We start from the raw sequence: 17,731 nt of genomic DNA, 5'->3' as shown, positions 1-17,731 counted from the left end.
GCCTTATATATGGATCAATGTTAAGTCGCAAAGTCTTGCAACTAACGCAACAGCCGCCGACTCGATTTTCCCCCGAACGTGGAGTCGTCCGCGGTGTATGCTGGGATTTATATACCGGCGTTTCATTGGCTAACCAATGTGTCAATCATCATTTGAATCGATCGCTATTGGCTAAGGTTATTCGGAGCCTCGGATAGGCTAGAGGTCCAAAACAAACCCTGCAATTGGCCGAAAAAGATGTGTCAATCATCAGTTTAATTGATTGCTATTGGCTGAAGTTATTCGGAGCCTCGGATAGGCTAGATTGCCAAAACAAACCCTACAATTGGCCGAAAAAGATGACTTTGAATAGCAAGCTTGCTAAACTACGCCATAAAGAAACATGTTTCATTAGTCTGTATTTGTAAATATTTTACTCTCCTGGATTTACTTCACTCACGGTTGTAAGAAGACCATGGTTGCGTATCATTATTGAACGTGAGTACTTAGGTGAGCTATGCGGCTTTATATTTTCCCGGTATCTTGTTTTAGAACGATCTTGATGTTGCTGTGATGAGTTGAGTGAATTCAACTCAATTCCAAGTGTTTATTGTCATATGCACAGTAAAGTTGCGAGCGAAAAAGAAAATAGAAACTAAGGAATGGTTGGCATTTCTTGAATCCTAAGACTTTAACCTTCCGAATGATATTTGAAATGATGCATTTGAGTGACATGGTACGGACACCGCATCCGCACGTGTCTACGACACGTATTTGCTTCTTTGCAAGCTTTGGGAATGTTAAGGGGGTAGTCAGTTGGACTGAATCATCTGACTGTTTTGTCCACGTTCCCATTGTAGCGCCTTATAATCCGGTGCGCCCTATCTATGGAAGATATAGGACCAAAAACTATTTTTTGGGGGGTGTGCCCTATAACCCGGTGCGCCCTATAGTGCGGAAAATACGGTAAGTACTATATATATGTTGGAAAATTGATATTTTTACAAAGTTTCGGGTGTGTTTAACACTTGATCTTTTAGTGCACTAATTCTTTGACTGTAGGGGCTCTCAAAGCCTTGTTCGAATGTGTGGATTAATTAATATTCTGAGCACGGCAAAAAAATCAGTCCCAGCACTAGTGTGACGGGCAGTACAGGTGGCAACGATAAAGCGCAAGCTGCTTTGGCGGACCAAAAGCCAAGTGTCCGGACAGAAGATTTAATTGAATGATTGAATGAAAACTTTATTTCAAACATAAAAACAGAACAAAAACAATGAGTCAACAACGAAATAATATTACATAACATATTCGAAAAGGGGTAGTCAGAAGCAGATGCTTATTTTCCCCTTTATCTTCCCTATTAAATACATTTTACAAATCCTCTTCTCCTCTCATGTCTAATATAACAAAATCTCATGGATATACTTATTACGTAGGTCGGATATCAATAATTATAATAATTACAATAATCACATATTTTATACACTAATCTTCGTAATACCCATCCCTCGACGTCATAATGCCACTAGTACTGCGGCACCAATGATAATAACCACAATAAAAATAAACATAATATTTTTAATAACAGTTATGATATAATAATAACAACAATAACAAGTTAACCATAGTTTTAAACGCAGTATTTCCAATCTCACTCATATCCCATTTTCTTCATCCCTGTATTTCGCTAGTAATGTTTTTTTTGTATTTAAATTTGAACACATGAATAGTTGGACATTGTTTGATCTCATCTTGTAAATTAGTCCAAAGTTTGACTCCACACACAGACACACACATACTTTTCCTGGTGGCTCTCACCTTTGGGATTATGAATTCACGACAGCCCCTCAAGTTATAATTTCCCTCTTTCCGAATGAATAATTTTTGCATGTGTTCTGGCACCAGTTGTAAAGTGAACATTTTTATGAAATCATCCAATTTTAATAATTTGGACTGCATGAAAAAAATATGAGTATGATCTCGATATCCTACCCTGTGTATGGCTCTTATTGCACGTTTTTAAAGGATAAAAAGGGGCTGGAGTGAACTTTTGGAATGATTGCTCCAGACTTCAGCACAATATGTTAAGTATGGCAAAACTAGAGAACAATATAATAAATACAATGCATTATAGTTCAAAAGGAATTTGGCTTCATTAATTATTGAAATGCTTCTTTGTTTTCTCTTATCCTCACTGTAAAATGTGAAACTGGAGTGCCACGTCCAATTTCGTTGTCACAATATGTTCAACCCATTTTGTAACAATGGCAATAAAGGTATATTCTATTCTATGCTATTATTGATTTGTTTTTTATTTTTTTACTGTATTGCCCTCTTCTCGTTTGATTTTTAATTTAATCATTTGGACAACCATGTGCATATTTATGTGTTTATTTGTCCTGGGTTGGGAATAGGGCGAGTTGATTAGTAGTAGGTATCGTTTAAACCGTGACTTGATTATTTGATCAGAAATGTATCACCCAGCCATAATACAATGTGCAGGGTTGGGTAGGGTTACTTTAACTGGATTACTTTCAATTACTTTTGGATTACTCCAATACCAAATATGCTAATAAAAGACAAAACTAAATATGAATAAAATGATAACTCACAACACGTGGTAAGCTTTCTTTCCTGGCTTTGACCTCTTTGATCTCCGGCAAAACGAACATAAAATTGCGACAAAAACAAAATGAAAATAAATCCAAACAGCTTGCCAACATCATTTTTGCCGTTCCGTGTATTCCGTTACTCCCCAAGCCTGCACAAAATTAAGTCATTTTATTCATATTTAGTTACTTTTGTCTTTTATTAGCATATTTGGTACAGGAGTAATCCAAAAGTAATCGAAAGTAATCAAGTTAAAGTAACCCTACCCAACCCTTGTCTAACATGACAAGTTTCATGCATAGCAGTTTGTCATGCTGTCTCCCAGCTTCATATCTTGTCTGTAAGAAGCAATATTTCATTGATGGTAGGACAGTATTAAGAGCACCAGGTTGGAGCAGATGGCAACAAGGCGGGACCGGAGAGCCAGATGCAGATGCCCTTGATCAAGGTTAACTGCGTCGTCTTAAACCAGGGTTCAGCAAACTTTACGAGACCCAGGCCGCATTGGGTTTTTGCAGAGCAGCCGAGCCAGAAAGACGAAAAAAAATGAGATTTTTTTTATGGTACCTGTCTATACAGAGCCTCGAACCTAATACCTTAGGCCAGGGGTGTCAAACTGGTTTTAGCTGGGGGCCACAAATGCTATAAAAAATCTCACCGGGGCCGGACTAGTAAATTCAAGTGAAAGAGAGAGGGAGAAAAAGAGAGGGAAAGAGAGAGCGATAAACAGATAGGGAGAACAAGGGAGACTGAGTAACAGTGAGAGAAAAAGAGAGGGCAGAATAGAGATATGAATGGAGAAGAAGTGGGAAATGAATATAGAGAGAAAAAGAAAGTGAGAAAGATAAAAAGAAAAAGAGAAGTGAAATAGCAGAAAGAAAAAGAGTCAGCAGGGGAAAGAGAGAGAGAGAGAAAGAGAGGTTGAAAAAGGGAAAGAAAGAGGGTAAGAAAGAAAGAGAATTAAAGTGTAAATTAGAGCGAGAAAATGGAAAGAGAGCAAGACAAAAAAAAGAAAGAGTGAGAGAGAAAAAGAGAGAGTGAACATGAGAAGGAAAAAGAGGGAGAAATAAAAAAGAGAGATATAGAGAAATACCACGATTGTTTTGCAAGTGTTAAATGGCTTTGTTGACATCCGGTGGAAATACTTAAAACTACAGCTCATTTTCCTCTTGCGCTTCTCTCACTGTTGTCTTGCGGGCCGGATTTAAACCATTGGTGGGCCTGATTTGGCCTGCAAGCCGCCTGTTTGACACCTGTGCCTTAGGCGATGCAGAAAAAAAAAGTTTTTTTTTTTTTTTTTTTTTTTTACATTTGTTGCTCTTTTTTGTTTTTAACTCAAGAGTAGGGTTGTTTACCAGCTCAGTAGCCTAGATGGTAAGGCGCCCGCTTTGAGACTGGGAGGTTCGGGTTCGCGCCCCGGCCGAGTCATTCCTAAGACTTAAAAAGTGGTCGGCGGCGCCCTCTCTTGGCTGCGGCTGCATCGGGTCAGATGCAATCGACATTTCGTTCTGTGTACATTGTTACACAGAATGACAATACAAGGAAATTATTATTATTATTATTATTATTATATTATTATTTACCCCAAGCAGCTTTACAGCTTGAACTATGACACTGCTAAACTGGAATATTTTATTTTTCTTAAACTGTGTTTGCACGAAAAAAGGTATCTTCGTCCAGATTCAAGATTTCTAACATACGTGTCATTAGGTGAATAGAATAGAATAGAATATACTTTTATTGTCATTGTTATAACATGGGTTGAATATATTGTGACAACTAAAATGAACGTGGCACTCCAGGTCCACGTTTTACAGTGAGGATAAGGAAAACAAGGAAGGTAAAGGAACGATGAAGATGTTTGTACTGTCCTTGTTGCAGGCTTTGTTTTCCTCCGGAGGGGGTGAGGGACAGACAGAGACGGCCGGATCCAAATAGATGTTTGATCTTACTGTACACACTGTCCAGTGTTTTTCCCCTGGTTGCTCAGTACACGTATTGAATGAATTTGGGAAATACAGTCCTTAAGCATGCCTGATTAAAGTCGCCGGCGACGATAAAAGCTCCGTCTGGGTGTGCAAGCTGCTGTTTATTGATAGCAGCGGGCAAGAGATTTAGCGCTATGCTAACGTTAGCATCGGGTGGAACATTAGCATCCGGTGGAACGTAAACAGCAATCACAATGACCACAGTTAGCTCTCTCGGTAGATAGAAGGGTCTACACGATACTGCTAGAAACTCTATATCAAGTGAGCATTGTGTGTCAATGATTCAGCTGTTATTGCAGCGCATAGTCCCCCACCCCTGTTTTTATCGGAGTCTCCGTCTCGGTGAAGCGTGCGTCCTGCTAGTTTGACTGCACCGTCCGTCAGGGAAGCCAAGACTCCGTGATGACAATAATACTGCAATTTCGAACGAAGCTGTTGGTGGCGATCTGCAGCTCCAATTCACTAATTTTGTGGACCATGGATCTGGCGTTGGTCAGGAACATGCTCGGAAGTGTTGGTCTGTGTGGTCGCCTTCTTAGCCCAGGCCCGACTGGCAGCCTTTTTCTTTTGCTCCGTCGTTGTCGGCAGGGAGATCACCCAGGGAGATCTGGTGGTGTCTGTATATCCCTCGGGATGTTGTTGATGTTGTTGTAGTTGTGAAAGGAGTCGAAGGGAAAATATGAGGGATAAAAGAACACTGAAAAACAAAAGACGATCTGGAGACCATGAAGCCGCTGCACTCATGCTGCCATCTTCTGTATCTACTGTACGTCTGAATAATTTTGTTATATTGCATTATTGCATGACGATCACTTAATTTCAAATTTCTGTGGTATTTTGTCCTTTTTGGACGTGGCACTCCAGGTCCACGTTTTACAGTGAGGATAAGGAAAACAAAGAAGATAAAGGAAAAATGTTTGTTCTGTCCCTGTTGCAGGCTTTGTTTTCCTCCGGAGGGGGGTGTATGAGGGGGTGAGGTACAGACAGAGATGGTCAGATCCAACTAGATGTTTGATCTTACTGTAAACGGGGCGGCAGTGGCTCAGGAGGTAGAGCGCTCGTCTTGGGATCAAGAGATCGCAGTTCGAATCCCGGTTCCTCCGTGTTACATGTCGAAGTGTCCTTGGGTAAGACACTGAACCCCTAATACCCCCAATAAGCAGATCAGCGCCTTACACGGGCGCACGGCCGCTATTGGGAAAATGTGAAGCACATTGTAAAGCGCTTTGGGAAGTCTTGACTTGAAAAGCGCTATATAAATGCAGATCATTTCATTTCAAGGTTTCTTCATTTTCCTCATGTTGAGGTTTTTGAGTTTTTCCTTGCCCTCATGTTGGTTCCAGATCAGGGGATGGTGTCATAATAGTCTGGAAAAAATAGTCTGTGTAATAACCTGTGAAGCCCTTTGAGACTCTTTGTGGTTAAGGGCTATACAAATAAAAATGACTTGACTTGACTTGACAATTTACCTGCAAATGAATGAGTCAAAACACAACACATGGTAAGCTTCTCTGCTGGCTTTGATCTCCATAGGGGGAATTAGCATTTTAGCACAACATGCAACGTTCGGCAAAACTATTTTCTTATATTGTATTATTGCCATTCTACATGACGATCACTGAATTTCAAATTTCTGTAGCATTTTGTCCTTTTTTAAGTGACTAAAAGAAGAGATAGGAGCTATGATTCCAACAACAGAATTCTGCTCTCCGAGCCGATCTGAGAATGGAGACTCGCATCCCCCCACGCATCTTTCTACCAGTTTCACATCAATACAATGCCTGCCAAGGTCTTTCGACTTTAAATCTGGCTCTTCTGTCTCAGCTCATCCATTTGACTGGGCTGTTGCCATAATGAGATGCATTTCCATTAAAATTCCATCCCTGTGGCCTACGTCTACCTTGTACTTCTGGACTCTCGCTTTGTTTTATGTTCTATGTGGACGCATATCCACATATTCCGTGCTATTGACGCTGTACGGTTGGATTTTTTTATGACTTCAATATAAAGAATTTCAAAGGGCATCAGTTACACAAGAATTACCGTAAATTCCGGACTATAGAGCGCACCTGATTATAAGCCGCACCCACTACATCTCGGGAGGATAACCGATTTAGTACATACACAAGCCGCACCAGTATATTAGCCGCAGGCGCCCACATTGAAAAAACGCAATACAATCACGAAATGGGGTTTTGGGGTTTTTAAGGGTTATTGATCTATCTTCGTTATTCATTATCCATTATCCGTTATCGGTCAGTTCATTATATGCTACAAAGCCTAGGAGCCGGGACACTTACTCTCAGCCAAAAGGCTAAGCTAAGGTCCTAGCCCTAAAGCCTTGTTGCGATCATTGCGAATGCACCGTTCCCGGAGGTACTGCAATACCGGGCCGATGCGTGGAGTGGACAGAGCAAGCTCTTATTCCATCTCCGGAATGCAAAAATCAAAAGGCCAAGCTAAGGACCTAGTATCTAAGGCCAAGCTAAGGACCTAGCATCAAAGGCCAAGCTAAGGTCCTAGCAATAAATAAACTCTTAATCGATACAGTCTAAAAAACACAGCATAATGAACGGAAAATGATACCGGTACTTAACATTTAATGCAGACCTGCAGAGTCCAGGTGCCCGTTGAAAGTAATCCAAGGAAAAAAGTGTATATTTCCAAAGGTAAGGGGGGAAAAATATATATCCACTATTGTCGGCCGCGTCCACAAACACGTCTCACCTTTACTCCACTTCCCGTCATCCCGCGTTTGCCCCGCCCCTTCTTTTTCATTTGCTCGTACAAAACATATCAGAATAAGTTTCTAAAATAAATACATTACAAAAATATACAGTTGCAAATACATATTATACATGGTTACACATATTTACAAAGAAAGACCATACACCAAGAGAGTTTTCGAAGCTTTCATAATAATATAATAACTTTCATCCCAAACTCTGCCTGTGAAGGGTAGCAAAACGCTACTAGAAACACGCTCCCAACACAGTAAACAGCTCTGTTAAAAAAACATACCGTACTTGTAGTAAGCACGGTAAACCGTCCTCATCTTCCTCCTTATAACTGACGTCATCAAAGGCGTCTTTCTTCTATGTGGGAAAGAGACTTTGTCATATACACGTGGTCCCACGCTCCCTTTTTTGAATACACGCTAGCATCACGCTCGCCAAGTAAGTCCTATATCGGGCTGCTCGACTGCGTTTACCTTTCTTACCTTTTGTACTCGAGCGCTGCTGGCGGCCGTTAGAAAAATGACATAAATTTGCCGCATCACTGAATTAGTCGCAGGGTTGAAAGTTTGGGGAAAAAAGTAGCGTCTTATAGTCCGGAATTTACGGTAGTAATCTTCACAGGCTGTTTCCCAGGAAAGAGGTATTGTGTTGCCAAGATAGACACTTCATAATGTCAACGGCTTTGCAATTATGTTATTTATTAAATGGATTTACATCCACTGTACCTAGATGCTTGCATGTTCATGTTTTATTCTGTAAGAGCTCAAAAGTCTAAAAATGAGTTTTTTTGTTAGCTTGTTTTTCATAGATAGATAGACACTTTATTCATCCCCGCAGGGAAATTCACACTTCCAGCAGTATCCTTATGTTGAAAATAAAACAATAATAAAGTAAAAGGAATATAATACAGAAATACCCAATGAAATGTGTTGATATAGAGTATTTAGATAGTGCTACATAAAATACACACTGTAATAAAAATAGGGTAATATGCAGTGTTCATTTGACCTCTGAAATGTGATTGGTCCCGGGGACTCCCATGCTCCAAAATCTATGGGTCCCAACAGAGAATTTAGTTTTATCGAGGTTGAAATTGTGAATCGGTGACAAATATATAAATAAATACATAAATCTATATATTCATTCAGTTTTAATCATCACACTTAATTGATAATACAAAGCAGTTATCACTTCCGATTTTTCAGTTCACAAAAATATTGTCCATTATACCAAATAATAATGCTGAAATATTAGTCTATATATTCATGCAGTTTTAATCACTTCAGATTTTTCGGTTCACATATTCTTCGTGGTTTGCTGTCCCGCCATAGGTCTCAAGGTCCAATTGCAGCAACGGAATTTCCATAGCTAATTTGTGGTTTTCATTGTCGTTGTGCCGATCCAATGTGCTTTTCTGAAAGTTCCAATTGCGAAATGATTTATGCAATCCAGTTTTTTTGTCACGCTGGGTGCACGCATCACAGAACATGTAGCCTTCATTATCATCCTCCTCATAGCGCAACCAGGAATATAATTGAGTCCATTTTGGCAGAAAAGTCCTTTTCTTGCTAGGAGTATTCTTTTGTTTATCTTTTGTCGAATCGTTCACTTCAAAACACGTGTTTTCCTTGCCATCGCGGTCTTCTGAAGAAATTCTCTGCCGTTTTTTCGTGCCGGAGTTATTGCCGTTGTTACCACTTTCTGTGTTATGTTTCGACTTATTACCGACACTGAAGAAATTACCAATTTTTTGTTGATTTGCACCTAATACCAACTGTTTTTTACGGTTTCTCTTTCACTCGACAACCACCAAAACAATGACGTCATCTCAGAGCAACGAGATCTCGTTTGCCGAGATCGGCGCGAGACCAAAACAACAATGGCGGATCTGCCTGACAAAAAGTTTGGAGTGCGGTAAATCTTTGTTAAAAAAAATAATCGGGTAATAATGCCAATTTTGTGTCAAAAAAGTTGCGTCCCGGGGACGCACGTTGATTTGACACAATGCGTCCCCAGCAAAAATTATGTGTCTAGGACGCAGGGACACGGGCAAACCAGAACACTGAATATGCAATGTGGGGGTGTGGTTTAATGTGTCTGTCCCTGTAACAAGACTGTGACAGCAGTCTGTCGCTGAAGCTGCTCTTCCGTTTGGAGATGATGCTGTGTAGTTGATGTGATGAATTGTCCATGATTGACCGCAGCTTTTTCAGTGCCCGTCTCTCCGTTACAGTTGTCAGGCTGTCCAGCTCTGTGCCCACAACAAAGCTCGCTTTCCTCACCAGTTTATTAAGACAAGAGGCATTCTTCTTCTTGGCGCTGCCTCCCCAACACGCTGCCGCATAGAAGAGGGCGCTCGCCACAACAGTCTTATAGAACATTTGCAGGAGCTTTTTGCAGATGTTGAAGGACGCCAGCCTTCTGAGGAAGTACAGTCGGCTTTGACCTTTCTTGCATAGATCTTCTGTGTTGGCAGTCCAGTCCAGTTTATTGTCCAGCTGCACACCCTGTACCTTGAGACAAAGGGGACACTGTAGTTGAGACACTGCGGGTACTGTATCTCATCAACCTATCTGTCCATCAAGAACTGTGCTTCGCAGTTTCACTTAATTGTTTCTGTGGCTTGGATTGAATTACGGGTGGTCAAGCTTCGTCCAGCTATAAATTATGAAGACCGATAAAACGAGGCAAGTATTTACTGCATTAACTTTGGATTGGCATTGACTGCAAATTCAATACTGTACTCCCTTGATAACTGCAGATAATGGGTATCAGAACCCCAGGCAATATGCAAAAATCCACCGAGAAGACCCCCAGCCGCATTTTTAACGTGCAGTATGCCGGCCACCGCTCTTAGCAATATTCGACCGAGGATCAGGACAACACAGGTGATGTTCAGTAAAGGCGGAAACAACAGAAAAAAGCTGCCTCGCATGACTTATATTTGCGCTCTGACAGCCCCCGCTCTCAGCAATAGTCAACTGGGGATAATGTGCTCCAATGGTGAATTGCATTTTCATACCTGTCAACCTGTACGTTTTGCCGTACAAAGTACATTTATTATGCATTTTAAAACGTGTACGACGTACAAGAAAATCTGGACGGAAAAATGCAAATTTATCATTTACGGGTACCATCTGGTATACACCGACTTTCACGAAACGGCAAATCATTTAAGTCAATCGAGTTCGCCGCGGTAACCTCTATCTCAGTATCGTTTTGTTTTCGTTCCAAACGAAGCAAGCGGTTTGATGCTACTGTGCACATGCGTCTGCCGACTCGGATTTCATGTGGTAGTTATGTAGTGAAAGGAAGTCCGTCTCTTTTCAGAGAACCGGCTTTTTCGGCTCAACTCATTAAAGAGAGCCGGCTCTCCAACGGCTCACTTGCTTTGATGCGTCATATTACGAATGATTATGCTGTATAAAGAAGTTAAGAAAAAAAAGGAAGTATAAAAGGAGAAAATGAAAAAAGACAGGTTTGTGGTTATCCCTTTAATCAGTATATTACCAACGGTAATTTAATTCAGAAAATGAATTAATAATTTGAATAAGAAAATGTATTATTCTACTTAATTATATTTGCATGTATTTTTTCCTTCTACAGTGAACGTCCAAGCGACTTCATTTTTGAACTTTTTTCATTAGAAACCTCATTCATGTCGAGCAACTCAGTATCTAACAAAAAAATGTTAATTAACAGTATAAACGCCTTTTTACAAAAGTGCCTTCTGCAAGTATATCTTAAGTAATTTAAAGTAATGAATACATTGTGGGTTACATTGATACTTCTTCCTTCTAGTAACCATAACAAAATACATTTTTAATTAAACTTTCCCCCCTAAACTAAGGTACTCAACCACCTCATAAGAATTATTTGTTAGCGTATTGTTAGGGAAAAAAACTATATTACAAATGTAGCGTTTATCAAATTGTTCGAATTAGTTATCTGACTCCATTAACCAAACACAAACTTCATTCTCCTAACAATGCATGCTCCTTTCTTAATTTAGGGAATATATTGACAAGAGACAGGCATTTCCATACAGGGGCAGATTTATTTTCTTAAAGTTTTTAACTCAGTGAATTCCATCGAATTTAGCCGAATTATTGTCGAATTAGACTAATTAGTCTTCGTCGAGCCTCCCTCTCACGATCTCCGCTCTGCTCTCCTATCTCTGCTCCCGTCTATCATCTTCCGTCTTTTCACAAGTCGGGGCGTCGGCCACCCCCATCGTCTGACCGGTGCGTCACAAAGGCCCCCCCTCCGACATGGGGCGGGTCAGGTGCCAGCTTCTCCACCTCCTCGCTGAAAGGTGCCGCCATGTCTAAAGGAAACTCATATCAGCTCAAAACAATGCCAAGCGTTTATCAAAACAAGGCCTAATTGCCTCGTCAGTGCCCCGCTATCAAAATTCCCCAGCCAAAACACTCCACACTCGGAACGGCGCGACCTGTCCTCGAACTTCAGCCTCCTCTGTGAAAAATCTTCATTGCATTTAATAGCTGCCGTAAATTCCGGACTATAGAGCGCACCTGATTATAAGCCGCACCCACCACATTTCGGGAGGAAAACCGATCTTGTACATAAACACGAAATTAACCCATACCCGACCCAGTCCAAAAACCACAGCCGTCAAAATGAACAGAAAATGATACCGGTACTTAACATTTAAAGCAGACCTGCAAAGTCCGGGTGCCCGTTGAAAGTAATCCAAGGAAAAAAGTGTATATTTCCAAAGACAAGGGTGGGAAAAATATACATCCACTATTGTCGGCCGCGTCCACAAACACATCTCACCTTAACTCCACTTCCCGTCAGCCCGCGTTTGCCCCACCCCTTCTTTCTCATTTGCTCGTACAAAACATATCAGAATAAGTTTCTAAAATAAATACATTACAAAAATATACAGTTTTAAATACATATTATACATGGTTACACATATTTACAAAGAAAGACGGTACACCGAGAGAGTTTTCAAAGCTTTAATCATAATATTATAACTTTCATCCCAAACCGTGCCTGTGAAGGGTAGCAAAACGCTACTAGCGACACGCTCGCAACACAGTACACGGGCCCGTTAAAAAAAACATACCTACATGTAGAAACCACGATAAACCGTCCTCATCTTCCTCCTTATAACTGACATCATCAAAGTCGACTTCCCTCAGAATGGGAAAGAGACTGTCATATAGATGTCGTCCCACGCTCCTTTAGTCAAAAACACGCTAGCAACACGCTCGCAAAGTAAAGTTTACGTGCAGTAGCTCAGTTTCCTTCTTTATCGGACTGCTCGATTGTTCATTCTTTTTGCAATTTGCATGATGAGGAAATGTCTACGCTAATGTAATTTGTGCACAAGTTAAGAAGTTGCAGTCTTCCTCGGCGCATATATTCCACCGGTCTAAATCTTACCTTTTGCACTCGAGCGCCGCTGGCGGTCGTTAGAAAAATGACATAAATTGGCCGCATCACTGAATAAGCCGCAGGGTTAAAAGTTTGGGAAAAAAGTAGCGGCTTATAGTCCGGAATTTACGGTAATATGTAAAATCACTTATAGTCAAATAAATAAAATCTAAAATCCTTCAGTATGGGCATTCATATCAGGCACAACAACATTGTTGCAGTCTCTAGTCGTAAAATATTTTTAATACCGGCTGAGATTGGTTCATTCCGTGTGTGTATAAGGCTTCCCGAGTGCTTCTGGTATTGACCTGCTCGCTGCACAGATAGAATATGACGATCCCAGAGAGCAAAGATAAGGGCTTGAGTATCTGCAATGCATCCAAGTGCTATAGCCTGGCAGATTCGGGTTACGGTTGTGTTTTGGGTTGATGCACTCAAGTCTGGTCTCTGGCGCCAATGAATAATAGATTTTTTTTCATCCATGTGTGGAAAGTCTCACCTTGCACATCCTTGATTTCCATCCTCCCTGTTGAATTTGCGTCCGGCTTCACGTTTATTTTCTTATATCTTTGTTTTATTTTAGGAGTGTTTGTGTTTTTGAGTGGAATTCTTGTGAAAATGAATATTTCAACGATAAAATAAAGGATTTATAGTGCTGAACCCTATCACTAAATAATATGACAACAGCACATAGTCAGGGTTGGGTAGGGTTACTTTAACTTGATTACTTTCAATTACTTTTGGATTACTCCAATACCAAATATGCTAATAAAAGACAAAAGAAACTAAATATAAATAAAATGATTACATTTTGTGCAGGCTTGGAATACATGGAACGGCAAAACTGTTCGGATTTATTTTCATTTTGTTTCTGTCACATTTTATGTTACTTTTGCCGGAGATCAAAGAGATCAAAGCCAGGAGAGAAAGCTTACAATGTGTTGTGAGTCATCATTTGATTCATATTTAGTTTATTTTATATTTTTTTAGCATATTTGGTATTGGAGTAATCCAGAAGTAATTGAAAGTGATCAAGTTAAGGTATATATATATATATATATATATATATATATATATATATATATATATATATATATATATATACAGGGTTGGGTAGCAAATGTCTTCCATTTTAAATAGAAGAAAGGAAATTCAGTACTATGTGCAGGGTTGTGTAGGGTTACTTTAACTGGATTACTTTCAATGACTTTTGGATTACTCCAATAGCAAATATGCTAATAAAAGACAAAAGAAACTAAATATGAATAAAATGACTAAATTTTGTGCAGGCTTGGGGAGTAACGGAATACATGGAACGGCAAAACTGTTTGGATTTATTTTCATTTTGTTTCTGTGGCATTTTATGTTCGTTTTGCCGGAGATCAAAGAGATCAAAGCCAGGAGAGAAAGCTTACCACGTCTTGTGAGTCATCATTTTATTCCTATTTAGTTTCTTTTGTCTTTCATTAGCATATTTGGTATTGGAGTCATCCAAAAGTCATTGAAAGTAATCCAGTTAAAGTAACCCTACCCAACCCTGTGCATAGTCCTGAATTTCCTTTCTTCTATTTAAAATGGAAGACATTTGCTTTGTTGTGGCACAGGTTGAACAAAAGTCACCTCACTTGGACGTGTGTGACAACCAATTCTAAAATGATAATACTCTTTGTAAAAACGTCTCCACATAGTTTTTTAAACAGTTTCGATGTCCATTTGACTATTGAAGCAACATTGACCACTCTGTAATGCTATAAAATCACAAAATATTTGTAATTCGCTGTAGAATTCAGATGATTTTAAGAGTGTATCGTTTACCAAATTGTTCGAATTAGTTATCTGACTCCATTAACCAAACATAACCTCCATTCACCCAACAATGCATGCCCGTTTCTTTTCAGGAAAATATGGGCAAGAGACCAGCATTTCCACACGGGGGCAGATTTAATTTCTTAAATAATAAACTAAGTGAATTCCATCGAATTAGCCGAATTATTGTCACTCGAGGCTTCCTCTAGCCTCCTTTTCGATTGTCCCTCTCATTCTCCGGTCTTCTGAAGTTCTTCTGCCCACGTTTTTTTTCACAAGCTGGTGTGCCGGCTTCTACCATGGGCGTGGTGACTCCTCCCATGGCCGTGCTGACTCCTCCATGGGCGCGCCAGGTGCCAGCTTCACCACCTCCTCGCCAAAGGGCGTCGCAATGTCTAAAAAAACTCATATCAGCAGAGCTTATCAGAACAACTTCTCCAAACAATGCCTGCCTTCCTGGGTCACAGAGGTTTCTCTTGCGTCAGCCCTTGTCCCAGTTCCTGCTGTTTTCTGTAAACATCATCCTCCACTAGGTCGCAATGACTTGCCCCACAGCTTAGCCAGTGAATATCTTTTGCATTAAATGTAATTTGTAAACATAAAATCCTTTACGGGCAGCACGGCGGCGCAGTGGTTAGCGCGTGTGCGGCACAGTTCAAAGGTCTTGGGAACCTCCTGTGTGGGTTCAAATCCAGCTCCAGACTTCATGTGCGGAGTTTGTATGTTCTCCTCATGCTTTCGTGGATTTCCTCCGGGCACTCCGGTTTCCTCCCACATTCCAAAGACATGCATTTCAGGTGAATTGGCCGGTCCAAATTGTCCCTAGGTGTGAATGAGCGAGCGAGTTGTCTGTCCCCGTGTGCCCTGCATTTGGCTGGCAACCAGTTCAGGGTGTCCCCTGCCCACTGCCCGATGATTGCTGGGATGGGCTCCAGCACCCCCGCGACCCTACTGAGGATAAGCGGTGCAGCTAATCAGATGAGATGAGAAAATTCTTGAGCTTACTGTATGTGCAGATAATGGTTTCAATGATTGCAAAATGGGAAAATTGGTTACTTAAATTGTGGCATTAAATGATAATATAAATTGAGGTGAGTTTTTTTTAATTGTTTTTTTTTTTTACTAATTTTACTAGTGTGATTTTGAATAACGATTGACTGAAAGCACTCGGAGGTGTGGTAGTATAACAGAAGACTAGGAGAAAGGCAGTTCCTTCTTATTTTAGAATGTAATTTCTTAAAATATATCGTGTTGAGTCGAGTGGAGTCTTCACAAGTCTGATTGACAGTCGGCCTTTGGAGAGAAAGAGACTTCTGGGAACACAATTGGCCTACAAAGTGAGATTATTTTCCCTATTTTTAGGTTGCTCTTCTCTTTTTATTGGGAGTAAAAAAAATGATAGTTTCTTTTACATTCAGTTGTTTTTTTGTGGGTATATCTTATTATTGCTTTATTGAATGTTGCCTAGGAAGCATTAAAAATGTTGTATTTATGATAGAAATGATTAATGATTAACGTATTCCATGCATTTGCAGTCATAGTTTGTGATGGGTCCCTGATCACAGATCTCATTTTGTGATTAAAGGTGTGATTGAGATTTTAGTAGCTGACAACCAATGTTCCCTGTAATTTTCCTCACGGGTCCGAGCGTACACACAAAGTGGGTGAGCAACAGCAATCCCAAGTGTGGCAACGAAGTCATTGTCAAACATGTCCAAAACTTGACATCAAGTTACATTTTGCTGAGTTTCCGGCAATGCAAAATTATTTTTCACTTTTGAATGAATTGACTCATGTACGATTGCAAAGGTTGCAGGGCCTACAAACGTCGTTTGTTCTTACAATTCTTTCACCAGATATCCATTTCTTTTTATTTCCTGATATATTTTGTCGCATAATATTAACATTTTGGGGGGCTTATTGAGTCGGTTGTAAGATACAGAACCGTACTTCATCACATTTTTTAGTGGAAGTACAATGTTGGCAACAAGATTCAATAGATATCATTGGAAATTATTTGAACGCAACACAAACTTTTTCTTCTTTTTTCCCTGTTTTTTTCTACTTTTTTTAAAAATTATTTTTTAAAAAAACATTGTTTTTCCTACATTTCTTTTTTCCTGGCTTTTTTTCTAAATGTTTCCTTCTTTTTTTCTCTTCCTTTTGTTTCTTTTTTTCTCAGCTTTTCACTACTTTTTCATTTTGGTATTTTTTTCTTTTTTGTTCTATTCCCCCCTTCTTTTAAGTCGTTTTGTGCATAGTTTTACATAATATATGGTCATGTTGGGATTAAAGAAGCAAAAACAACCTGAAGAGCCGGTTTATTTTAGTGAGCCGAGCCGAAGAAGCCGGTTCTCGACCAACTCTACTAACTTTACTCAACTTCATTCTACTCTGACTCGACTTCAAAATACTGCATTTAGGACACATCGTCAGGGGAACCCGTGTATTTTTACCTTTATGCACTGTAACTTTGACTTAAGTCGCTTCTTAATAAGTGATTTTGAGCCCTCATTTTTGTGCGCTGGCTAGATTTTCGTGTGCGCCGAGAATGTGCGAGCAGTGCGCAGCTTAGAGGGAACACTGCTGACAACCAACATCAAGTCATTTGCACAATCACAAGAGCTTCTATCAAGTGGGTATTGTCGTTATGAGCAATTACAGTTCATTAACAAATATTATTCCTTGATCTTTGCCAATCAAGTAATATTACAAATTCACTTCTTTTTTCACCACTGGTGTAGTAATTTAAAAATCAGAATGACTACTTTTTAATTTCAGAATAAAACATCATGCATTTGTATTAAGAACAAACATTTCAAGATTGTGAAAGGGATTGTGCCTACCCGCAGGGTTGGGTAGGGTTACTTTAACTGGATTACTTTCAATTAATTTTGGATTACTCCAATACCAAATATGCTAATAAAAGACAAAAAAAACTAAATACCGTAAATTCCGGACTATAAGCCGCTACTTTTCCCCCAAACTTTCAACCCTGCGGCTTATTTAGTGATGCGGGCAATTTATGTCATTTTTCTAACGGCTGCCAGCGGCGCTCGAGTACAAAAGGTAAGATTAAGACCGGTGGAATATATGCGCCGAGGAAGACTGCAACTTCTTAGCTTGTGCACAAATGAAATTAGCGTAGACATAGTCTCATCATGCATATTGCAAAAAGAAAGGCACATGACGCAACTTTCAAG

The 17,731-nt window shown here is 39.9% G+C and overlaps 1 protein-coding gene and 1 pseudogene across 2 annotated transcripts in view; one reads left to right on the top strand and one right to left on the bottom strand.

Annotated features, from left to right (window-relative positions):
• Positions 1-17,731, top strand: part of trim44 (TRIM family member 44) — a 99,948-nt gene that overhangs the window by 44,077 nt on the left and 38,140 nt on the right. The window lies entirely within an intron of this gene.
• LOC148362102 (U2 spliceosomal RNA) lies at positions 6,933-7,096 on the bottom strand (annotated as a pseudogene).

The sequence above is a fragment of the Urocampus carinirostris genome, chromosome 7 (genome assembly GCF_059441175.1).
Source record: "Urocampus carinirostris isolate Australia breed hairy pipefish chromosome 7, RoL_Ucar_1.0, whole genome shotgun sequence".
NCBI classification, from domain to species: domain Eukaryota; kingdom Metazoa; phylum Chordata; class Actinopteri; order Syngnathiformes; family Syngnathidae; genus Urocampus; species Urocampus carinirostris.
The sequence above is the reverse complement of the archived record's forward strand: the minus strand, read 5'-3'. Positions and strand labels throughout refer to the sequence as shown.